The 24878-nt window shown below is 46.1% G+C and overlaps 1 protein-coding gene across 4 annotated transcripts in view; it reads left to right on the top strand.

The window, feature by feature from the left end:
* The first annotated feature begins 566 nt into the window (after positions 1-566).
* The window catches only part of ERG (ETS transcription factor ERG), a 135748-nt gene continuing 111436 nt past the window's right edge, over positions 567-24878 (top strand). For 2 of the 4 annotated variants that reach the window (XM_069013066.1, XM_069012987.1), the window contains exon 1: positions 568-615. The gene's annotated coding sequence lies outside the window, so the exon portion shown is untranslated. Of the gene's footprint in view, positions 616-24878 lie in introns of all 4 variants that reach the window. The other 2 variants (XM_069013138.1, XM_069012822.1) reach the window with 2 other exon arrangements.

The raw sequence follows: 24878 nt of genomic DNA, 5'->3' as shown, positions 1-24878 counted from the left end.
TTTTATTCCCGAGCATCCCGTTATTCCTCCCGCTGCCCTCCTCGCCCCCGCTGCCACCTGGGTTAGGGGCCAGGCTGGGATTCACGTCGGGGCCCCGCCACAACCGCGCGCTTGTTCTCGCCCCTTCAAACGCGCTCTTGTTCCCCGCGCCGGGGGGCGAAGCGGCCCCGCCGGGCCGGGCCAGGCCCCGCCGAGCGCCGCGTCCTCCCCCCGCGGGTCCCGCTCACCTCCAGCTCCGCCCGGCCCCTCCCGCCCCCCCGAGCGCAGCCGGGGGAGGACGCGGACACCGGGGGCGGGGGTCCCGGAGCGCCCCGGGCGCGGGGCCGCCCCGACGGCGGCGGGGGAGCCGGGCAGCGCCGGGAGCGGCGGCGGCGGCCGCGCTCGGCGATTGGAGAGAGGAAGAGGCGCCCGGAGCCGGGGGCCAGCGCGATGGGCTGAGCCCGTCCCGACTGAAGTGACTCACCGCAGTCGGCAACGCCGCCGTCCCCTCGCCCGCTCCCTCACTCCCTCCCGAGCTCCCGCCGCTGGCGGCCGCTGCCTTCCCCCGTCCCGTCCCATCCCGTCCCGCCCCGTCCCCCCTCCCCAGGAGCCCGGACTGACCCCAGTCCCAGCCCGGTAAGTGCTTTCCCTTCGGGACCGCGATGGGGCGGGGGCGGCCGGCGGAGCGCCGGCCGTCGGGGCGGGAGCGGCCGTGCGAGTGACCGGCCGTGCGAGTGACCGACCGGGCGAGTGACCAGCCGGGGACAGGGACCGGCCGGGGCTCGGTGGCCCCGAGGGCGGCGCGGGGACCGGCCGGCTGTCCCCTGGCCGTCGGCGGCTGGAGCGGGGCAGCCCCGAGGGCTCGGCAGCCGCAGCCGCGCATCCTCTGCGCGAACCCTGCCCGAGTTCCTTCAAGTTTTGAAGGATTAACGCTGTTTGGCTCCGGGCTGGCCGCTGGCTTTTCGGGCAGAAATTATATCGCGTTCCCCCCTCGCCATCACTTCCCCCGCCCCCGGATCGTAATAGCAGCGTTGGTGCCTTTGTAATTCTTTCAGCAATTCATCATTGAATTAACTAATGGCTCTATGGCCTTTCAAAAGCTGGCCAGCTCTTGCGTGTAGGAAAACCTTCAATTACCTGCGCGGCTGAGGGGAATCAGGGTTGGGTTTGGTACTTCTCAGAGTAAGGGATATGCAGGGCTCTGTTTTGGTGAGCAGATGACTTTGCTGAGGAGTTTGGAGTGCACGTAATTGTATTTACAAAAGCTGGAGTTGCAAGTTCTGGCTAACGTAAACTTCCATTCATTGCTGCCTTTGCTAAGAGCCCACGGTGCGAGGAAATGGCTCGTTCTTTTATGAAGTTTTTTATTTGTATTCTAAGTGTCGTTCTGTGAATTAACTCTGTTCTGAAGACGGAGTTTGGAAATTACATTCTGCCCCGTTCTGCCCATGTAATTTTGAGTCCATTAGGAAAACCAGGATAGGTCTATGAACTGCACATGGAGAAATGTCACATTCCTTTGGTTTAACCCTTTGAGCGCTTCCCTGGTTTCACTGAAACAAGTGAAGCAAACAAAGACAGTTTCTCACAAGGCTATGAAATGTAAACTTTGGTCAGGATGCATATATCAGGTGTGTGATTTCAGGCACACCTGAACTGATAGGAAAATCAAGGAAGAGAAATAGGTTGTTTGACAGCTTCCCAATTAAAAGTAAATAAATAAAGGCATAAACAGACCAAGCCATACCTCATATGGGACAAATATATTTTTATGTTGATTGTCTGATCCATTTCTTAAAGGGCATATATAAAAAGAAAGATATGGTACATTGGAATAGCAACATCACTCCTTATTTTCTCTTTCATGTGCATATGTGGGCAAACAATGGCAAATTCTTTGAAAAACTTTGCAAGAAAAAAAATCTACTACCTCCAAAAACATTTCAGGGTTTAGAGCTTTGAACAGCATCTGTCCCCACCTCCCACAATTTAGTCCCAAAGTTAAACAAATCATATCGTGCTGGATAGAGTTACATGTTACAGGAATTTTATAAATGATCTGTCAGGGTAAGTCCTAGGTGTGATTAGTTGGACTTGTTGCTCCTAAGTTGTTGCTCCATTTGGATTGTCATTTCTGTAGCATTTGGTTCTTAGAGATAGATTCTAATAGACACATATATTAAGCATGTTCTCCTTCTGATGGTTTTTAAGCAGTAGTGCCTGTGGGGCTTCTCTCACCTTCTTGTAAGTGAATTTGAACTCTTTGTCAGGCACTGCAGAAATCTGGGTGAGGACTCACAATGATGGGAACCATGAGCTTAAACCCCAGATTGTTCCAGACTTGGGAGTTGTGTCTCTCATCACAAGGATGCTCATTCGTTTGTCCTTTTCCGTCTGGAACACCAGGTTGGATCCCACTGTTGTCAGTGCTCAAATGACAATTCTGCCTAAGACCCTGCCCTGTGAAAGTGTCTTTGCTACCTGCTCTGCTGTGGGAAGTTTATTTTCTGTGCATGCAGGGAGTTGTGTAAACAAACAGAAAAGCCTGGGAAGGCTGTGGCCGTCCCGTTGGTTTGAACAACACCCTGTGAACAGAATACCTGGCTGCTGATGAGGCAAATCCTTTCCCACTGCGCTTTCTCCAAACTCCCAGTGCTTTGCTATCCCAGCTTGAGGCTCACGGCACTGCTCTCCCTCTGCAGAGTGTTTAATTTTGATGGCTTCACTGTGATCCCTGCACACAGCAGTTCCTCCTCCCGTGAGGATCCAAAAACACGTGAGAAGCTTTTGCGGTGCTGATGGCATCTGGTAGCCCCAAAACATTACATGTTACATTTCCTTTCCTCGCCTGTGCATTACTAAATGCTCCAGGAGTTACAAGCAGGTAACAACCAAATAATTTAAAATGTTTGGGTCGAAACAAACGCTTTTCCCTTGCATATCCATTGCATTGGGGTTTTGTTCCACTGTCAGGAAGCTTGCCATTTTCTTTGAATAGTTATTTTTTTTCAGGAAAAGGCAGCTGTAAGGGCAGACTGTACTTCTTCTAATCATGTGAGCAGCTCTGTGGAAATCTGTGTCCCAAACTCGAGGTGGAAGTTGTTGACAGGGGGTAAGGTCGGAAAGGGCCCTTTGGGCCTGATCCATATCAGCTGAGGTCAGCGGGGCAGGCTTAGCCCTGAGTGCCTAAAACTGCCCGCTGGTTTTCTGTCCAGCTGGGAAGGGATGCCAGGGATTAGTGTATGCTTTGTATGGCACTTCTCCTATACAGTTGATTTAAAATGCTTTTGTTTAAAAAAAAAAAAAAAAAGTTCACACAGGGCAAAGATATTTTCAGCCTGAAATATGACATTGTTTGTCTTGGGTTGGAAGAATTACCTTTTGTGCGATAACACCACACTGGTTTTCATTATACCCACAGCTGGCCACTGGAGTATTTTTTACTTCCCTTGGTGGTTCTGGCCATGCCCTTTTTGACACGCAGGTTTCCCAGGGAAATCAAGCATTTTGTCTTTTTGGTTGAAGGTTTGAGTCCAAAAAATTTGTATCAGTTTGGCATTTTGGAAGGTAGTGGTACAAATGGAGAAAATCGAATATATTTCCTTCACAGGATAGTTAACTAGTGTAGGTAGAAAACTGTCGGTCTAAAATTACTTTGCTAAATTTAAATGTAAGTAAAAAGCAGGCAATAGGAAAAAAATGAAAGGGTATATCTAAATATGGAGTTGTGGCCGTATCTGTTATATTTAAACTGCATTTTAACCTCTTCTATTTATATTTAGTGGTCTGTGTATAATCTGGAGGGCTTAATTGAATTCAAGAAACAGCAATTTCACAATGAAACCCAAAGAGTTTATTCTGCTGCGGACACAGGGCCCATCCTCGTTAATGGGAGATTTATCAGAAGTAAAATGTGTGCAGCGAGGTATTTTTTATGTTGTTTGAGAGCAAAAATGAGACTTGATCTAAAATAAGCATGAATGGATTTGCAACACGCCTGCTCTTCCCACACTGCTATGGCAGGAGGATCCCCTGCTGCCTTGGGTGGCACTTTGCCTTGTGTGGAGTGTGAGATGCCACCACAGCAATTATTTTCTTCAACTTGCCCCCGTTCAGAAGTGTCCCTTTTTCATGTAGAAAGCTGCCATGGTCAGTGGATTGTTCTTGCACGCTGCTTGCATCAGCTGCAATCCCTCCTTGGCACAGCATCATTCCAATAAGAAAAAAAAAACATTATTCCAGGAACAAAACACATAGTTATTTTTGTTTGATAATGCATCACATAAATATTAATCGTCTGCCCAAACTAAAAACAATAAACACGTGTTTTCGTTTTAGCTGGAGATACAACCAGCTTTGATAGGGGATGGTTTAAACCCCAGGGCCTCGAGCTGTAGCCACACAACTCTGGGTGACCACAGAGGGTTGGGGAGTGGTTCCTGTGCACAGGTGGGGGTTTGATTTTGCTTTGAGGCCTTCTGTGTTGATTGATTTTAATATTTAATACATGATACGGCACCCAGGTGCTTACTGACGTGTCTTGGCAGTCGCGTTGCTCCCAGCGCTGGTCCTTGTGCTTGGGCGCTCGGCAGCGTTGGTGGGATATCCCAAAGCTGCTGCCTCCTCCAGATGCTGCTCCTGCCAACAAATACTGACTTCAGTCGTGTTTCAGGCCTCCTGAATTTGTCTGTAGCTGGGAACCCCACACACCTAATGAGCTGATTTGGGAGAGCAAGGCTGGCTCGTAGGGGATGATGAGCACGGCGGCCCCGCGCGAGGCGAGTTCAGCAAGTACCACCTCAAATGTGGTTTCAATCAGCTCCACTCAGACACCCAAGTTCTGAGCTTCCTCCAGGAGGTCTGTAATGAAACAGCCTTGTTTGCTTTTCACCTCGCAGAGGAACGGCAGCGGGAGGAAAGCCCTGATTGAGCTCGCACCGGCCGCGGCGGGAGAGCAATTTGGGGTGCTGGGCTGGACGGGGCAGCGTGGAGGTGTTGGAGCTGCAGGGTCTGGGAATGCTGCCTGTGGCCAACACTCAGCTCCTTCTCTAAGGGGAGCAGAGCAGGTCACAGCCCTGGCTGGGGCAGAGGCACCCTGGAGAGGCTGTGCAGGTGTGAGTGGGTCAGGGGAAGGTTTCTCTCCCGTCATCCCAAATGCGTTGCCTGCTGAATTAGCATCTTTTCCTCCTGCTTTTCGCTGTCTGCTACAAGTGGTCGGTAAGGGTCTGTTTTCTTTTCTTTTTTTTTTACTACTGTTACGCTGTTAAAACATGCATTGATTTATCAGCTGTTCAGGTCGTTTCATTTTTCTGGTGCTGGGAGTGCTGGCGTAGAAGGAGCAGCTTTTGCTGCCCTGTAGATGACTTAAAACAAAATATTTTGTGAAATCTGATTGATTTATTCTAATTTTTAAGGCATGTAGGTTTCCCAGTTTCATAATTTTCGCATTGAGTTGATTACTTTATTTTTAGCTTCTCGAGTATGAATGTACATGGTATATTTGACCTGATTTGACTGAAAAAAACCCCTTTCAACAAGTCACTTATTTTTCGCTACTCAGTAGTTATAGTGCATGCAGTCACTGTGTGATTTTAGTGCAATTAAATGTACATGTAAAAATCGGGGATTTAGAAAATTGCACAATGTATCTTTTTCTGTAAATTACTCTCAGTGAACAAGAAAAAAATGAAATATGGCAATCAAACAATTCACTTTAGACGAACTGCATTTCTGTTATGGTTTATATTTTTCTGTCTAAGTAGAAAAGGGTTTTATACAGAAGGAAGTCTTGCAGTTAGGCAGAAGGAAAGGCTTCTTAGCGAAATCCCGTTTTCTAAGGAGGCTTTGTCAGTTCTGAATAAACCCTGCAATAAATTTAAACCTGGTGGTTTAAAATTCTGTTTATAAAATGGACTGCTCTCTATAGAGTTCACAAATTATACACAAAGGATTAACTACTAAAGTAACATAAAGATGTTGCATTGCAACATGCACTGAGACTGAACTGAGAAATCTGCTAGGAAAAGCAGCTGATTTGCAGGACTTGCAAAGCAGACATGGGAAAAGTTCTCCATCATTTCTCCAAAGAACTGCTGTTGCTGTTCCATTGATTGTTCTGATTTGTGTTGGCTCTTCAAAGACTTACAGAAGGTTTTTCATGCACAGGCTTGTGCAAAAATTTGCATTAAAAGCTGGTTTGGAAAAGGAAAAAAATAAAAGTTTTAATACCACATTAAGACATGATAAAGGATTTAACAGCAAATCAAGATCTGGTGGATATCTTGTGCCTTTTCCCGAATTTCATTACATTTGCCCAGAATGTGAAGCTGGGAATTTGGACTGTTGCTCTTCATTCCTTTGCTACATTTATAAGTTCTCTGGTATTTTTATGTATTTATAGCAAACAGTCTGTGGCAGTTTCTGTATCTCTTGCAACCAAGACAAGCCAAATCATCTGTCACCAATATGTGTGTCAACATCCCGACCAACCGAGGGCACCTTGTTTTGTAGGCACCACCAAGGCTTCATTTCAGCAGAGCAATTCATCACCCTGTTGAAATGAAGAGCTTGAGGAAATCTGAACCTGGCCTCTTCCTTGTTCTGTGTAGAGAAACCAGTTCTAAGTGATGAGACTGAAAAATGGCTGTAGGAAGGTAGGATTCACCTCACCTCTCTGCAGCCATCCAAAAATCAAGGACCTGGCTGACAGCAGTTGTGTAAGTTCCAGCCTGGCCAGTCTGAGACAGTGATGCTCGTCTGGGAAAGGCACTGAAGATGCAGAAGATGTTCCATCAACTTGGGTGGGAATTGAGGTTGAAGGACTGGCTATTTTGGCTTTTACATGGCTGGCATGGAGCGCCCTGAATTCTGCATCCAGAGACAAATCCAGGCCTCCCAGCAGCTGATCTTAGGGAGACTGAAGGGAAAAATGTAAGTAAAATACAGCAGAGAGACCAGATGAATGTTTTACAGTCTGAGTGGAAATTATTATTATTACTTACTTATTTTAATTTTAAAATTTAATATTAAGTAAACATAATAGTTTAATTTTTACTGTCGAGCTTCCTTTTTGTTTAGAAATAGGAACATTAAAAACAGCAACAGAAAAGCCTTTTATGCTTTCTGCACTGCTCTCTTAACTTCATTGAAGAATTGAGTAAGAAAACATTAGCCATAATTTCTTCCAGCTTCAGAGTAAGATAAGAATGGATTAATACTGCTGCCTTTCTATTATTCTATTAGGATTCTGTTCTGCTCATTGCAGGAAATAGTAACAACCATTTCAGGCGATTTTTTTTTAGGCTGGTCCAACTGTATAGATGACAGCCCTGGCTCTATACTTTGCTTAAATCTCTCAAAGCACAACGATGGAAAGTTTGTTTTGGACAGGCCATGAGCTTTTTACCTGTCAGGAGCAGTTCTTAGCCCCTTAATGACAGTGGTCCCTGCGAGAAGCACAGCTGAGCTCCAGAGCTGCAGCCAGGCCTGCAAAGCAGCTCTGCATGGAGCCAGAGGGGTGAGCTCTGTGTTTGTTATTTGCATGTGATTTCCATGGCAGTTTACAGGAGACAGAGTTGCAACCGAATGTGAGCCCAGGGAGCTCGGCCTGTGGTCGGTCTGCAGAGCAGGAATGTGGGATGGGGGGTCAGGATCAGGTTGTTGAAGGATGCAGGAGCCAAGGTGAAGGGAGTTTGAGCTGCCCTCCACTCCCTCTGGGTTAGCACCTCCCTGTGAGATGTGGCATTTGTGGCACTGGGGTGGGGCACTGTCCCCTCAGCCACCCACAGGGGCACATCCAGCCTGTTTCTGCCCCTTGGGCTTATCCCGACAGGTTTCAATCCAGAATAGGATTTATGTAACTCCCTCTTTGCTGTGTTGGTTCCAGAGGACCAGAGAGGAGGGAGAAGTACTAGAAATCTATTTTGGTCACTAAAGTAAGCAGACATGACTCAGAATACTCACTGGGAACAGATCTGCTGGATGAAAAGGTGCCATTTTTACATAGTCACTTTTCTGACCGTGCCCTTTAAACTCTTACAGAAATAGAATCCTTTCTCTGGCTCATCTCTTGGAAGGCAGGAATGGGAGTGAGAGGAGGACGTTTGCTGCACTGCTTCAGACCCAAACTGTGCACGTTCTGTAAGGCAAATGTAACATGTGTTTAACACCAGGAAGAGCAGAAAGAAGGCATTTGAAATTCGTGGGGAGGGGATTTGGGCTTGGATAGTTTTACCATTTGCAGTGGAAAAGCGTGATCCCTCGTTCCTGCCTGTTACGGTTGGGCGAGTTCTGGCCAGCGCTCTGCGCCGGTTTCTGGCATCCTTGTGTCCCTGCAGGAGCAGGTTCGGATCAGTGGGCTCGTCTGGAGCACAGAGAGGCTCCATTTGACCACTGCCCCTGGTTCCTCTTGGACTGAGTGGCCTCAGCTAAAAATGAGCTGGAAACCACACTGACGTAATCCGTGTTTATGGACCTGTGAGGAAACAAATCATTGCTGGCAACCAGAGCCCTGACGTGGTTGTCCCTCTCATGAGGGGCGAGTTCCCCCTGCACTGGTGAGCCCAGGGTTCCTCCAGCTCCTGGGGAGGCTGATGGAGCCGGGCTCTTCCCACTCCAGCCAGATCCCTGTCCCTATCGACTCTCATCTGCATTCCATGGAAAGGATTAGCAAGGCAAATCATTTCACAAAAAGTCACTCCCAGCTAAGTAGGTGATACTGAATTTTTGAACTCTTCTCGTCTCTTTCTCGTTTTTAATGGTTTGGTAGGAAGCTGGAGCCTGGCTGGTGCACAGAAACTCAAAACCAGTGGTGTAAGCACACCACATGTGCTTCTGGGTGTTTGACAGTCCTGTTCTCCTTTGGAGCACTGCTGTCTTGAGAAAAAAAAACAACAAGCCCGTTCTAACGTATTTACCACTTTCAGTTGGTTTTACATGGAAAAAGAACACCAACCCATAAATCCCTCTTCCTCTTCTGTTCCAGAATAATCTGTGAAAGAGTTTGAAAACTCTGAATTCCTGTTCAGTGGATGAAATCTTGACCTTGCTGAAGTGGCCGAAGCTTCTCTGATGGCTTTCAAGGGGGCAAAGCTCTTCAGCTTAAGTGTTCCTTCCTCATGTTTCTGCTGAGGCTGGAAAGTCCTGGAAGTGTTCTCACTGCTGATTTCCTAAAGCCTTAATTCCCACCAGTTACTACAGCATTTAAAGGCACCGTCTTTTTCGCACAGGAAACAGCCACTGCTTTTTCTCTTGATAAAATTTCCCTTGTATGAGCTCAGAGAATTTCCACTTTCTCTGTGTGGGCTCATCTTTCACAGAGGAGGAGACATGGGTCATACGCCTGCGGATCTCACAACTCCCTCCTGCTCCATCTCTGGCCTCCTCCCAGTCCCTTGGCAGGCAGGAGTCAGTGAAGATTTGCTGTCAAGGTCTCCTGTTTTAATTCCTTGCCGGACCCGGTAGCTTCCTCTTGCTGGGGAATCCCGTTTTTTTTCTGGTTTAAATTTGAAAGGCGTTTTGGATATGATGACATTTACAGCCAAAGCACATCACCTCTAATATTGTCTCCTTCTCGTGAAGCAAGTCAGGTGATTTCAACAGGCAAGAAAAGGGAGGAAAAGCCCAGCAGGCTTGTGGGACACACAGGATTGTCACTAACCCAGCACTGAGTGGCTCTGGGGATGGTCCTCCCTTCTCAGCCCCATCTGTGTTGTCTGAAGGGAAACTTTGAACGCCAGTGTTTGAGTAGAGCTGGTTTAAAAGTTTTCTGTGTTGCAGAAACACATAATCATTAAGGTTGGAAACCTCCAAATCACTGAGTCCCAGCTGTGCCCGATGCCCACCTTGTCCCCAGCCCAGAGCACTGAGTGCCACCTCCAGGCCTTCCTGGGACACCTCCAGGGATGGGCACTCCAAACCTCCCTGGGCAGCTCTTTCCAAGGCCTGACCACCCTTTCCATGGGGAAATTCCTGCTGCTGCCCACCCTGAGCCTCCCCTGGCCCAGCCTGAGGCCGTTCCCTCTCCTCCTGTCCCTGTTCCCTGGCAGCAGAGCCCGACCCCCCCGGCTGCCCCCTCCTGTCAGGGACTTGTGCAGAGCCACAAGGTCCCCCCTGAGCCTCCTTTGCTCCAGCCTGAGCCCCTTTCCCAGCTCCCTCAGCCGCTCCTGGGGCTCCAGCCCCTTCCCAGCTCCCTTCCCTGCCCTGGACACGCTCCAGCCCCTCCAGGGCTCTCCTGCAGGAGCCAGAACTGGGCACAGCCCTCGAGGGGCCTCTCAGTGCCCAGCACAGAGGGACAATCCCTGCCCTGCTCCTGCTGGACACACAATTCCTCATCCAGGAGAGGGAACGAAGGAGGCACTTGGCTTCTAGGTGAACTAAATGTTACTATTGTAGTGCTATAATTACAAGGGTTTTAAATTAGGTATTGACAGCAGTTGAGAACTGGTTCTCCACTGCTGCAGCTGGCAGGCACTGAGATTTGCACCAGCTCCTAACAGGAGCAGGCTGTGAGAATAACTCATTAACCAGTTACTCCACATTACTGGTACTCCACATATGGTGTGAGGGCTGCTGGGGGTCTGGAAGACATTAGGACGTGGTCTGAGAAAGGGCTGCACAAGAAAGGCAACAAATAACCCCACAGAGCCAGATCCCCATTCCCACACTGCTGCCAGGTACGTGCCCGTGTCACCCTGAGCCAGGGAGCTGTGCCAGGATCCAATTCCCTCACCCTCCTGGAGTGAGCCCAGATGGGTGGATTGTGAGGAATTGCATGTGAGGGGAACCTTTGCTTGGTCTCATCCACGTGCAGCAGGTCTTTTTCTGTCAAGGAGGATGAATATTTGCCTCTTCTTCCATGTGCTTTTGCTGCCTGGGATGGGCTGAGGGATGCTGTTTCCACATCCATGTTTCCAGTGGTAATGAATGCTACGGGGAAGCGGACGGCGGTGAGCCCATTTCCTTCACAGTGGGAGGAAAGTAGTAATTCAGGAGACCATTAAACATTAGAAATACCTCTGCGAGGTCCCTACAAAGACACACTCCATTTAGATTAAAGTCCCGTAGGGCCAATTACCTGGGAAGAACATAAGAACTTAAACAAAAGCTGAGTTAGGTATGCTGCCCACCAATGGCTTCGAGCAAGAATGGATGCAGTGAGGAAACACTCGTGTGTGTTGTGAAAGTGAGAACACTGAGAGTAGGTCTGTGTAATAACCCACTTTTACTGTTCCCCCAGGATCAGCGTGCACAGGAAATATCTGTGGCATGCTTGCTTTTCCTGGAGATGACAGCAACGCTTTGGCAACCACTTTGTTCGATACTTTTCAAAACGTGTGGCTGTTGTTTTATGAATGTGCTCTGATTTTCTGGCTGCCAGAGCCTTTGTGCTTGGCTTCTTAAACCTTCCCATTCCCATTCCAACCCTGGATACTTCTCCATGAGTACCCTTAGGTAGCTGTGATGATGCCTCTGTTTTTCTCCATGTCACCATTGGGATGGGGCTTGAAAAAAAAGGGAAGCCATAAAAGTCCCTGATGCTCCCTTTGTCAAAATAACCTCTGTGGCCTGTGCTCCTCTGTGTGGGTGGCTCTGGAGTCCTGGAGATGGAGGGTTAGGGAAAACAAATGTGAAACACTTTGTTTCTGTCAATGTTTTCTAAGAGTGGGCTGAGTGTTTTGCACAAGGCTACAAAGCAGAGCTGGGTAGTAACACTGAGGTTAAAACCTGCCTTTGCTTCAGCTGCTAGACCCTGATTTTATTTGAACATTTAGCTATTTACAGTTAGACCTGAGCACCAGAGTGCACTGATCCTTCAGGCAAGGGATTTTGAAAATGAGTCTGTTTTAAGACACTGGAGCAACATGTTCCTTAAAGTGTTTACTGATGCAAATTACTGCCTGGTCTTGAAATGGCCTCCTCCCTTTAACATCATAGAAGAACTTTCTTGAGAGAAGACACAATAAACAGTCTGAGGTCTAACAAGTGAACAAGCAAGGCTGAAAGGTTTTTAAATACTGCTTGCTTAAATAAGAGTCATTAACATTGTAACTGATAATGAGAAAAATGCTCATGCCATTAGTGGTTTACCACTTTGGTTCCTAGAGGATAAAAACAGCTTCGTAAAAGAGACCGCAGACTGTCCATTTTCAGCCTCAGTACAGGGCAAAGGCTTCAGGAAAAATACAAACCCTGTAATTTAAAAATAATAATTTAGTATTTGTGTTTGGGAAGCATGCTCGAAATGCCTTTTGAACACAGGGGAGTGTGGTGATCTGTGAGCCCCAGCACGTGGTGTCCTTGCCATGGTGCCGTAGTGGGACACTGGCTCATCCACCTGCTGGGAGCAATGCAGGAGCAGCCTCTGCCTTCCAGGCTGCCTTTGGGATCCCCACCTGCATGGGGACAGCTGAATTTGCATTTTCCAGGTAGTGGCCCAGTGCTCAGCAGGTATTTGAGTCCATCCTGGGATCCTTCCTGCAGTGGCCTCGCTGTTTCCTGCTGCAGGAGTAGGGAAGTTTTTGGGAAATGGTGACATTTCAGTCCTAGCTTGGCTTGCTTGCTGGTGGGGGGAGTAAAAGGTGCTGGGTCCAGGAGGCACTCGGTGCCTCAGGGCACTGCTGGGACTTGGTGGCTGAGGAGCAGTGGCAGCAGCAGTGGCGTGACCTTCTTTAACTCATCCATCTGGGCCAGGTGATCTTTTCTCTAAGGATGGCTCCTTCTCCTTCTTCTGCATCTCTTCTTCCTCTGGGCCCTGTCTCCTGCTCAGTGTGCGGGGCCTTGTGTTGACCTCAGCCAGGAGTGATTCAAACCTTTGAGAATCACTGAACCATTGAGTGGGGTGGGTTGGAAGGGACCTTAAAGATCATCTTGTTCCAAGCCCCAAGAAAACCTGGTGTTTCCTCTGGGGAAGGGGAAGTTTGGGACTCAGCGTGCTGCATTCCTTGTCTTCAGTAAGGAACTAGAAGCAAGGGCAGGAGGAGGTTGAAATGTGTTCTCAGACTATCTGTGGTTGTAAATCCAACTGCCCTGGGTTTTACTGATGCTTCCTGCAGCCCTGCCGCATCGACCACAGGGCTTGCTCTTACGTAAAGATGGAAAGTTCCCCCAGCTCCCCCCATGAAAATGACTGTTGTGCCTTATTCAAAATGAGAACTCAATCAAGGCAGGAACACAGCTGGGCCAATGACAAGAGAAACAGAGCGGTGCCAGGGTGAATTTTTATGGAAATGCTCTCTGAATAGTATTTCCATGAAAAGGCAACTTACTCGCAGATGGAGGCTGCATTGCATGAAGGAGAGTGTGTTGTACCACACCCCGAATCTGTCAAGGTCTATAAACTTTTCACATATTTTAAGTTCAGGCAACAGAGAGGCAATATTTAAGACACAAAGGTTTTCTTCTTTATGTCAATGTAATTATGTTATCCCCAAAGGAAGAAAATGTAAGCCAGGGAAAAATAAAAAGGGAAGTTTGTGGAAGAAATGTTTCAAATATAAAGTAAAGGTCAAATATAATTTGAAATAGAAAGTAAATTGATCTATCAGAAAGGACACTTTTCAGGATCATGGAAAGATCTTGATTTGACATTTCAACAGCATCCTAGAGATAGCAATGACTTGTAGGTCTTTGCCAGGAGATGTGGTGGTCCTTTTAGTGTAGGAGCAGGAGTGGCTTAAGAACTACAAAAACTTCAAAACTTTTCCCTGTTGATGGCAATGGGACTTTTTTTGTTCACATTACCAGAGTAAAAGATTAGGGGAACCGTGTAAGAAGCAAGAAATGAAGGGTGATTGATGTTAGTGTTCAAAAAGTGGGAGAAGGGAAAAAACCTGAGCCCAATCTTGAAACTGCCACACTTCGATTTACTTAAACACCTTTTTTTTGGAGTTGTAGCCTTCTCAATGGGTTGGTTTCCAAATTGCCTGACTGATTTCACTGTAGACAGAGTGGCTATCAGCAGAGCTCTTCCAGAAGGTGATTTTTGAAATGAGTTAATGTTGCTTTCTTTCTGGGACTTTTTCATGTCACACCAGTCAAGTTTGAAATGTGCTGAGAGAGAAGTTCTTGAGGCAGCCTTGAGATTTTTTCAGCCTTTTCCTGCGTGTTGCTTTCTGAAATAAAGGGGAATGCATTTTTTAATTTATGATAGCTTATAACTTGATGTCAGGGCTGTTCTAAGAATAATAATCAAGGATTGTTACACTGACTTGATTGTTTACATTCCCTTTTGGCACTGCCAGTGGTAAGCCAGAGGTAATAACACTAAACATATTCCTCTGTCATCCTCTCAAAACTTGTCACCACGGAATAGAAGATGGCTGTGCGTGTGCTTTAAAGATGAAGGCATTTGACAAATGCCATAATGTCTCCATAAAGGTCTGCAGTGGAGATCCCGTTACAGGAAAACTTTGGAATGGGTGTAGGCCTTGGCTCTAGGAGCTGGGAGTAGAGATGAGTGACAGCCATGCTTAAACTGTTGGATTTGAGGAATGGGAAAAACAAACTAAAAAGGAATCTCAGCAGGGGACTGTGAATTTGTGAGCGGATTTGGTGGTGGCATTGCAGAGTTAGGAGATGGGCTCTGTAAGGGGTTGGTAGGGCTGTTGCTCCCTCATACTGATGTCTGCCTGTTCCCTGCATCCCAGTCAGATACGGAGTTGGGGATCCACAGTTTTTTGAGGAATTTACAGTGAAATGAATGGGAGTCACCTGCCAGCAGCACATGGGAGCGCATCCCCCTCATTATGTGACAGTGGGACATGTCCTTGCTCCTCTCCCTGAACCCCCAAGCCCATCTAATAAATGCAATAAGCCAGGCAAAGGCATCAGTAGGGAGTGCTGACACGGGTGGAACACCCCTGAGGATGGAGCAGGGGATCCTGTTACCCCTGTTTGGCACAGAATGGATGTTAACCCCTTCAAAGCTCTCCTGGTGAGCAGAGAAAGGCAAGAAAGTGCTTCTGACATCCCTGAGGCTTGGCTTTAAAAGGTTTGTGTCAGCACAGGAAGGCCACAGGGAAGCCCAAGTGGCTCAGCAGATCTTGGGGATGGCTGTCCCGCGGTGGCGAGGCCAGGGCTGGGTTCTATCTGCCACAGGCAATAAAGTGTTGGGGCTGTGCTTTCATTCCCTTACAGCCTTGACTTCCAGCCTGCCATTTATCTGGGGCTCTTTATCATCCCTCATGTCCTTACAGGCACATCTCGCTACAAGAAGCAATTCAGTTCCCCTAAAAAGCAGAAAAATCGGTTTGCATCAATTTATGACTGCCTTCTACCTCTGCTGAACCCCCTCACACCCACAAACATTGTCATGCACCACTTACTTTGCACTAGAAAGGGGATATTACATCTCTAGGTTATTTCCCCAGTACTTTTATTGTTCAGCCCACTACAGGAAGGGTTCAGGGAGTATATCCAGAAAGATGTTTTTGTTCCCCCACCATGGGTTTCAGTCCCAAGACTGCCAATTAAATTATCCCATAAATCCTCCATTATAGGTAGTAAAACCTAATTTTAGATTTCCTGCCCGCTCTAGTGTCCTGCCTGATTGCTACCAGTTGGAGAGAGGCTCAACCTGTTAAGCAGACAATTGGAGTGAATTGGCTGTTTCTTTCTGTGCCACATGTGGAGAGCTTTTTAATATCTGGCATTTGGTCATAATTCTCTCTGGCTATTTTCTACCTTTTAGTGGCTCACATGTTGGAGGTTTTTTTGTTGGGTTGGCTTTTTGCTTTTTTGGGGCGTGTTTTTGGGTTGAAAAGTAGACATCTGCAATTTATTCTTCTGTCAAAATGTTTGTGAGAGAAAAGCTTGTCATGCTGTGGATAAGGAACAATGTTATTCTGACTCCACCACTAAAACATTAATAGTTTAAAATTAGTTTTTGTATCATTCTGTTTAAAAGCACTGTGTTAATAGAGCTAACACATTCCTGTGTAAGCAGAAAATGTCTCAGGTTATCTGAATATTCTTTCATTCTTGTTCAAATACAAATATATTATTTAGCTGCAGTGATGATTTTCTTGAGGGCAACTTCTGCTAATTGTATTCTTTTGGAAGAGCATTTATTTTAAATACAGTCTTACTAAAAATTCCTATTTTACTCTTCTCTTGGTATTTTTCTTCCTAAGATTTACTGAGGGCAAATAATAGATAAATTTGTCACAAAAAGTGGGTTTATTACGTGAATAAGGTGTGAGTGCCTGAGTCGTTGGACAAAGGGATATTTGTGTTCAAATATCCCTTTGTCACTGAGATTGAAGTAGATTCAAGAATCTGTGAGGAAAACTGAAGCCTGAAACACTATGAGAAATTCACAGATTTTTTTTGTTTCTTTGCTAGATTTGTTGTTTGTTAACCTGGCAAAATTCATGGCCAAATCACAGATTTGGATACTGTGGAGGCACCTGTGGATATCTTGTACCTCCACAAGGCACTGCCTGGATATTCCCTGTATTTCCTGCCTGGATACATTGGTGGTGTTTTAACAACTCTGTGTCAAACCAGGAAGGTGTGTGACAGTCGGGAAGGGACTTTTCCATCTCCAGAGTACAGGGACAGGAGGATTAATTCAAGATATTGGGTGGGTATAATCTTACAAGTATTTGCAAAAGGGAAAAGTACTGCTAAGAGACATCACATAGAAGGAGCAAATGCTGCTTCTCATGGAATCATGGAATGGTTTGGGTTGGAAGGGACCTTAAAAGTCATCCCGTGCTACCCCTGCCATGGGCAGGGATGCCTTCCACTGTCCCAGGCTGCTCCAAGCCCCAATGTCCAACCTGGAGACTTCCAGGGATGAGGAGTCCACAGCTTCTCTGGGCACCCTGTGCCAGGGCCTCCCCACCCTCGCAGCGAAGAATTTGTTTCCTAATATCCCATCTAACCTTACTTTCAGTTTGAAGCCATTAATACCATCTCAGAATAAAGTAACACAGAGGCTGGAGCAGGACTTGCCTTGAGATCCAGCTTTGTTGATCCATCAGCCTTAGAATCCTAGGATCATTAAGGTTGGAGAAGACCTCTAAGATCAAGTCCAGCTGCTAACCCAGCACCACTAAGCCATATCCCCAAGTGCCACATCCACACACCTTGATGAACACTTCAGGGAAGGTGATGCCACCATCCTGTTCCCATGCCTGACCACCTTTTCAGTGAAGAATTTTATTTCCTAATATCCAATTTAAACCTCCCCTGATGCAACTTGAGGCCATTTCCTCTTGTCCTGCTGAAGTCCTTGCCTTGCCCAGGTAAACTTGAGCCTGCTGGTGACAGCCCCAGCATGTGGTGGTGGTGCCCAGAGGGTGGGAGGAACTTGTCACTTATGAAGTGTCTGTCCTTGCTGATGGTCAGGACTGTGGGCACTAAAAGGGTTTTGTTCAGATGAACAAACCCATGTTTTTTAGTGATCCCAACCCACAGTTAGTGAGCTGCAAAAGGAATCAGCCCCTTTCAGCAGTGCTGTCCTGTGTGGATTCTCTGATGTGCTGCTTCTTAGCTTTCCCCTCAGTAGGGCACGGACTCTGTATCTTTCCTTAGTCCAGCTGTTTGCTCCCCTCAATCTTCATGGAATGTAGTATTTCCAGGTCTATTAAACCCTGTTAAATTTGGGAAAAAAACAGGCAATGATTCCTAAGCTGATGGAAGAAAAGGTCAAAGAACATTCCTTTGTGCACGCAACGTGGTCTCTCAAGTCTCATTCCTTGAAGAATGAGGCTAAAAATGGAACCATCATGGTCTCCTTGCTAAAGGGATCTTCTCCACCTCTCTGTGTTTACTGTACTGTGGCTCAGCGTGGGGAGATTATCATTTGTTGAGTGGTGCCTGAAGCACTGTATAAAAAATAAAGCATACACAAAGACTAACAGAGAACAGAAGAAAGGAATTCAGGCCTCCCAGTCACAGCACTGTGCCTTTAATGGCTGATGAAATATTGTGTGCATGCTTTCAGTTGTATTATTTGTCCAATTTAGGAACCTGGAGATACGAGGAATGGTCACATCAGTGCTCAGGATGGAGAACAGGCAGAAAGTAGGCAATAATCTGTGTTTTCTGTTCTGAAGTTAAGTGCAAGAATGACAGGCAGGGCCCTTTGGGGTACAGAGCTTTGTGAAATGCTGCTGAGTTATTTGGATGCAGTTGACTTCAGGAATCAGCGGAATTGTACTGTATAATCAGAATTTCAGATCCCCAGAGACAGTGTCTATAAAAGAAGCTTTGAAATGTAATCCAAGTGACTTTAATGCATGTTTGTTGTACAATTTCTAATTTAGATGTAGCAAGAACTGTAGGATCATAGGACGGTTTGGGTTGGAAGGAACCTTACAAACCATCTCATACCAACCCCCTGCTTTTGGCAGGGAACTTTTCACTGTCCCAGGCTGCTCCAAGCCCCAATGTCCAACCTGGCCTTGGGCACTGCCAGGGATCCAGGGGCAGCCCCAGCTGCTCTGGGCACCCTGTGCCAGGGCCTGCCCACCCTCCCAGGGAACGATTTCTTCGACATATCTAACCTAAATTTCCCCTTTCAGTTGGAACTCATTCCCCACTGTCATATGACTCCAGTTCCTGATGAATTGTCCCTCTCTGGATTCCTTGGAGCCCTTTCAGGCACTGGAAGTTGCTCTGAGGTCTCCACACAACCTTCTCCTCTCCAGGCTGAAGAGCACCAGCTTTCCCATCCTATCTCCATAGGGAAGATGCTCCATCCCTCTTACCAACCTCATGGCCCTTCCTGGGACTTGCCCCAACAGTTCCATGTCCTTGTTATGAAGGATCTAAGGGACCCTTCTTATAAAAGACCTGGAAAAAATGAACACAATTTGATACCCGTCCCAGTAACGCTGGGAGTTCTGCACTGATTGATTGCACTGGGCACTTTCGTACTTATCTCATTTAAAAATATTTGCTTTTTACACCAGGCTGAGAATTTTGCTGAATATCCAATATCTTGCATGGGAATGCTCTTAATTCCAGGTATCCGGCTTCAGAATTTGAACAAGGCTTGTGTCAAGCCTCTGCTGTCTTGAATATGCTACTGTTACCAGAAAAAAAGTCTCTCTGGTATGCTAAAAACAGGGGACGTGCTGGGGTTTGCAATTTTAGCATTACAGATTCTTTATTATTAATAGATTAGAGGGGATTTTTCCAAAGACTCCTATGAGTCAGAAGAGTTCCTGTTACTAAATTTCATATATTCATTTATTTATACAACTATACATGAGGCCTTACGGTCTTTTCAGCCCCGAAAGAGCCAAGGTACTGTAAGTGTAAATGCAGTTTATTGAGTCCTGGAGATCATAAATATCTCCTTTAACATCTGATTTATCTTGATCTATGTGCATTGAAAGAAGTGTCTCAGCATTAGGAAAGAAGGGGCATTTGCTGCTCTTTTGGACAACCTGTGTATTCATACCCAGAGCAAAACTTTGGCAGAGAGTGGTTAGAATTAAACTGTCACCACCAGGCCAATTTTAATTCATATTCTGCGAGGTTATATGAGTTTTATAGGTTCATTTATTTTCCTGATTAACAGTCCAGTCCTGCTCCTGACAAAGTCTCCCCTTTTTTTCATTCCTGTGGCTTCCCCAAGACGAGCAGAAGAGATAAAATCTTGGGCAGAGGGAAATGTGAAGAGAGGAATTTCAAGGGAGGAAATTTGCTCTCCCAACATAAATTTGTCTGGACTTTGTGACAACGTTCTGGGTTTGTACCATGGAGAAATTGTCCAGACAGATCTCGGCGATGCAAGACCTCAGTGTACAAGGGAGCCAGCTCCAGACAGTACCTCCTGGAGCCTCTGCCATGCTGGTAAATCATGGAATCATGGAAAGGTTTGGGTTGGAAGGACCTTAAAGATCATCCAGTTCTACCCCCCCGCCAACTCCAGGGACACCTTCCACTAGACCAGGTTGCTCAGAGCCTCATCCAACCTGACCTTGAAAAAAATCAGTATAATACTGATACTGTCTTTTTCCTTGCTATCTCACCACTACTGAAGTGGAATAACTGGTGAATACTGTTTTCTTAGAAACTAAAGCTGATTATTTTATTTCTATTTTATTTCTTTCAACAACAATAAAAAACAGAACTAAAAACATTCTCAATAATTGAATGACAGTAATAGAGTGTTCTCAGCAAAATGATACACTGTGGTTTTATTTTCCACAAGCAAACAAAGGTGGTACATCAAGACATGCAGGTGATGGTGATAAAGCTGAGGAGAATTGTACCATAAAAGTTCAAAATGCAATGACAATATAAAAAGAAATCTGATGAAAAAATATTTTGGGTTAAAATGATCAACTAACCTGGGCCTGCCATAAGATACTCCAAGATAAGAGAGGATTTAAAAGGTCATAGTGGTCATAATAACCTTTGGGCAGCCTGGGCATCCCAGACTGTGTGTGCTGCTGTTACTTTATTCCCAGGGGTGCAGTAAAGTGAAGACTGGCACAGAGCAGGGTATTACTTACCCTCCTTGACCTTCTGACATAACAGCCACTGTTTTATTCTGCTTTTCTTTTGCCATTATCTCTTCTTCTTTCCTGTGGAAAGCAACATTTAGGAAACAAACTGTGTCCTGCCTGTACGTTCCCTCATGCATATTGTGCTTTTTTCTTTTATTTGCCTTTCACCTGATGACTGTGTTAGAGGCAGCCTGTGTCCTGAGGGAATGTTAGATGAGCAGGGAATCTGGCTGTGAAATTACTCCCAGAGTGATTTTTTTTGCCAGTCATTATGGAAAATAACATCTATGCACGGTTGGTGCACTGTTTACCTGTTCATTTGTATGAGTGAGTGCAGGAAGAGCTTTGTGTTTGTGGGACATCACCTGTGCTGGTTTCCAACAAACTTATGCTACCCCAGGTCTCGCTTTAAACCTGTAGTTCTGAATGCTTTGACACTCAGTTACCACAAGTGTCCCATTTTTCCATAGTTGAGATGAGAAGGGGGAGTATTTACGAGTGTAGGAAATTTCTTTGTAAGGAGTTCCTGCTCCTAAGCCCAAATTATTACTTTCAAATCCCTTTCATTTGTTTCACAGACACTACAGGTGTCCACAATTGTGCTTTAAAACATTTAGAGTAGTAGTTTGTTTTTTTTTTTTTAATAAAACCTTTAGTCATAGGGTGGAAAAGTCTGTAGCTCCATGGTGGAAATACCTGGGAAGTAGGATTCATCCATGCTAGTCCCTGCTAGGATTTTAACATGATCTGCTTCCATCTTGCTCATTTTGATTTCAGAGGATGGGAGCGTGCTTGTATTTTTTTAGGTAAATATCTTTGATTGGATTGTCCTGCTTCAAAGCCAAACTCCAGAAAGAATTTCTTGGACTCTACAAGAGTCATCCCACAGCTTGCAATGGAAGATTTTCTGTTTATCCCTGTGGGAGGGGTTTTAAGCTAAGGCAATCCAAACTAAGCTGCAGAACAACTGCAGCTCCCAAGAAACTTCTATGTTGAGGCCAGTGCCCATTTTCTGCCCCAGCACAAGGAACAGAAGGCATCAATTAAATTAATTTTACTTATTGAGGGCTGAAAGTTCATGTGCAGACCCTTCCTCTAGTTAAGAGCATGACTGGAGAGGAGAAAGTGTACTTTGTAGCTATACATTAAATATTTATCTCCTTAAATGCCACTTCATTTTCTCTTTATATTCCGTGGCAAAAATTCCACGGGGAGAGAAGTTTCTAGATTAGGAAGGGAAGCTGCCCAAATGCAGCTACGAAGATGCTTGATCCAAGCTGGGGATTTGGTTACTGTTTTAAAATTCTTTTTCTCCTCCTGTTTAGTAGCTGTGATCCTGGCAGGGACGTGGGGTTTTGTGGCAGATGGTTGTTATACACACTGAAAGGACTGTATACTTCCAATATGCTCCATAAGCCATTAAATGCTGTAAAAGCCTGGCAGACTTTATAGTTTGCATCCTGCCATTAGAGTTCCCTCTGAAGTCTGTCAGAGGGATGTAATTCCACTCTAATTAAAGCTATTCCCCTTTTCCAAATGTGAAACCGGCCTAATTAATGACTAATTGTTTCACAAATATAAACGAGGCCTAATTGTTCCTTACCCCCTGACTACATGCCCTGCTTACTCTCAGCTAAGCAGAACTGCTGTGAAGGGTGTTTCATCTCCATTAAACTCCCTCTGTAGCCACTGGAAAAGGGAAGATATTTGGAGCATGTTATTTTTCTGTCGATGGTGAGCATGGTGTCCCTGGGGGGGGGATTTTTGTGGGTCCCCCGCTGCCCTACAAGCCTCAGAAGTGGGATGAAGATTGTCAAATCGTTGTGCTTTGTGCACTTCAGGAAGCATCAGCTCGTGTCCTCCTGCCTTTCTGCGAGGAGAGGGGCAAAAGGATGTTGGGAGCAGCTCCTTGAGGCAAAATGGAATTAATGGAGGATCTGTAATATCTGAGACTGGGTCAGTTACCTGCTCAAGGAGTTCCTCTGCAAGGTGTGAGTTGCTTGAAGGTGATGCACATGAACGATACACAACCCATCCTGCAAACACTCTAAAAGTCAACTTCCAAGTTGCTTTGTTATAAAATTATGCCACATTGCAACTTCAAGCATCAGACAGTGAGTGGAAGTGACAATACTGATTCCTTCTTATCACCCCCACTCTGGCTCATTAGCACAGAGATAAGTGAAAGCTTGGGGTGGTGAGGACAGTAATTTACTTCTTTATTTCTACTGAAAAGGCAGAATCACTGCTGTTAGAGATTGGTTATTGACATTTATACACACCTGGAATATAAAAAAAGTGGAAGAAATTTGATCTGCATTTAAAGGAAATATTTTGAGTCACTCAGTTAAATTCTTTGAACTTGCAGCTTGCTTTATTCCTTCTCTTCTCTTAGGGGTACATTTGTTTCAGGAACAGCAAGACTGATGTTACAGAGAACATAAATCTTAATCTGCATGCTAACATGCCTAATAAAAGGTCTTTAATACTGACACAACCTGAGTTTTTCTAATGGTTAATAACTTCAGGGAACCCAAAATGAAGTTTCAGAGCTGCACCAGAGCTTTGAATCCTGCTAAAGCTGTGATCATCCATTAGTTCTGACATGTCAAGGCAGTGGTTTGAAGAATTGATGTGGACACCATGGCCACATGCCAATTTGGTTTTAGTGCACTTTTGTTTTAGTGGATGGCAAAAAGGTATTTAACATGTAGTCAGTACAAGATACCTACAATGCCTGTTTGGCCCTCAGAAATGGAACATGGCCTAATTACCTATTTTAAGGGTTCATAGGCTCTTGAAATAGTGCCTTCCCTTGTAACACCACACACATGTGCAGATGTACCCACGGAGATGGACATTAAATCTCTTCTTTAGCTGTACCAAATGGCTGCAGCCGTCAGGTAGTAGCCAGTGTAGCACTGAGCAAAGAGGTCAAAAGAATGAATGAAAAAGTCCAAAGTTTGCAGAACAGGCAAAAAAAAAATTACTATTGTTACCATCTTTGGCTATGTAATGGGAAGGTGCAGAGAAGACAGAGCTGCACTTCTCTCTGAGGAGTGCAGCAAAGTCCAGAGGGTTCCAATTTAACTTGCAGCAGTGAAAACTGTGACTAGGAGTAAGAATAAAACCCAGATTGCTCTAAGGGTGGCCACAGCTAGAGCAGGTGGCCAGAGCAGGGGTGTAGTTCATAGAATCATCGTAGAATCATGGAATGGTTTGGGTTGGAAGGGACCTTAAAGGTCATCTCATTCCACCCCTGCCATGGGCAGGGACACCTCCCACTGTCCCAGGCTGCTCCAAGCCCCAATGTCCAGCCTGGCCTTGGGCACTGCCAGGGATCCAGGGGCAGCCCCAGCTGCTCTGGGCACCCTGTGCCAGGGCCTGCCCACCCTGCCAGGGAACAATTCCTGCCCAATCTCCCATCCAGCCCTGCCCTCTGGCACTGGGAAGCCATTCCCTGGCTCCTGGCCCTCCAGCCCTTGGCAATTGTCTCTCTCCAGCTTTCCTGCAGCTCCTTCAGGCCCTGCAAGGCCACCCTGAGCTCACCCCAAAGCTTCTCCTCTCCAGGCTGAACAATCCCAGCTCTGGCAGCCTTTCCTCCCAGCAGAGCTGCTCCATCCCTCTGCTCATCCTGGAGCCTCCTCTGGCCTCTCTCCAGCAGCTCCACGTCCTCCCTGGGCTGGGTCCCAGGGCTGGGGCAGCTCTGCAGGTGGAGTCTCTTATCAACATCCATGGTGGGCAGTTTACATTGGTAAGGAGTAGAGACCATTTCTTGAAGGATGAATGAAGAAAATAGAGGACATTGTAAGTTCCTGTCAAACACAAAGCAGTTTAAAGGCTCACAGTTGAACACCACAGTTGTTTTGGCAGTCCTCTGCCACCCAGATTGGTTTTCCTTTGCTAGATCTCCATGGTGAGTGTGGACTTCACCATTTGGGAAATCTGAGGCCAAAGGGTGTTTGGAGTCCCACTGGGCACACTGCCTCCACTGACAGCATCTCTGCAGCTGACACAAAAGCCAAGTGCTCACGTTGCCATCAGTGCTGGAGATTGGTGTTGGAAGTGGTCAGAGTGAGTACAGAAGGGCCAGCAGGGTTTTGGGATTAAAAAATGATGATTAATTTTTGGGTGAAACATTTTTCTGCTCTCACTGAGTATAGGGATGGGAGTGAGACCTGAAAATTAAGAATGTGTTGGACATCAAAAGTGGAAAAAAGAAGTGATCAGTTCCTAGGTAATCGTAGGAACTGGGGAAATGTCCTTCCTAGATATAGTGGGAGCTGGGGAAGTATCCAGGTGAGGGCAGCAGGAAAAAAGAATGGCAATTATTTCTAATATTAAAACATACTGATTGATCTTGCTTAGGGTTGCATCTTTGGGGAAGAGGGGCTGAAACACAACAAAAAAAATGCATGGCAGTACACAAAA

Source organism: Aphelocoma coerulescens, chromosome 1 (genome assembly GCF_041296385.1).
Source record: "Aphelocoma coerulescens isolate FSJ_1873_10779 chromosome 1, UR_Acoe_1.0, whole genome shotgun sequence".
In the NCBI taxonomy this organism is placed as follows: Eukaryota; Metazoa; Chordata; class Aves; order Passeriformes; family Corvidae; genus Aphelocoma; species Aphelocoma coerulescens.
The sequence above is the reverse complement of the archived record's forward strand: the minus strand, read 5'-3'. Positions and strand labels throughout refer to the sequence as shown.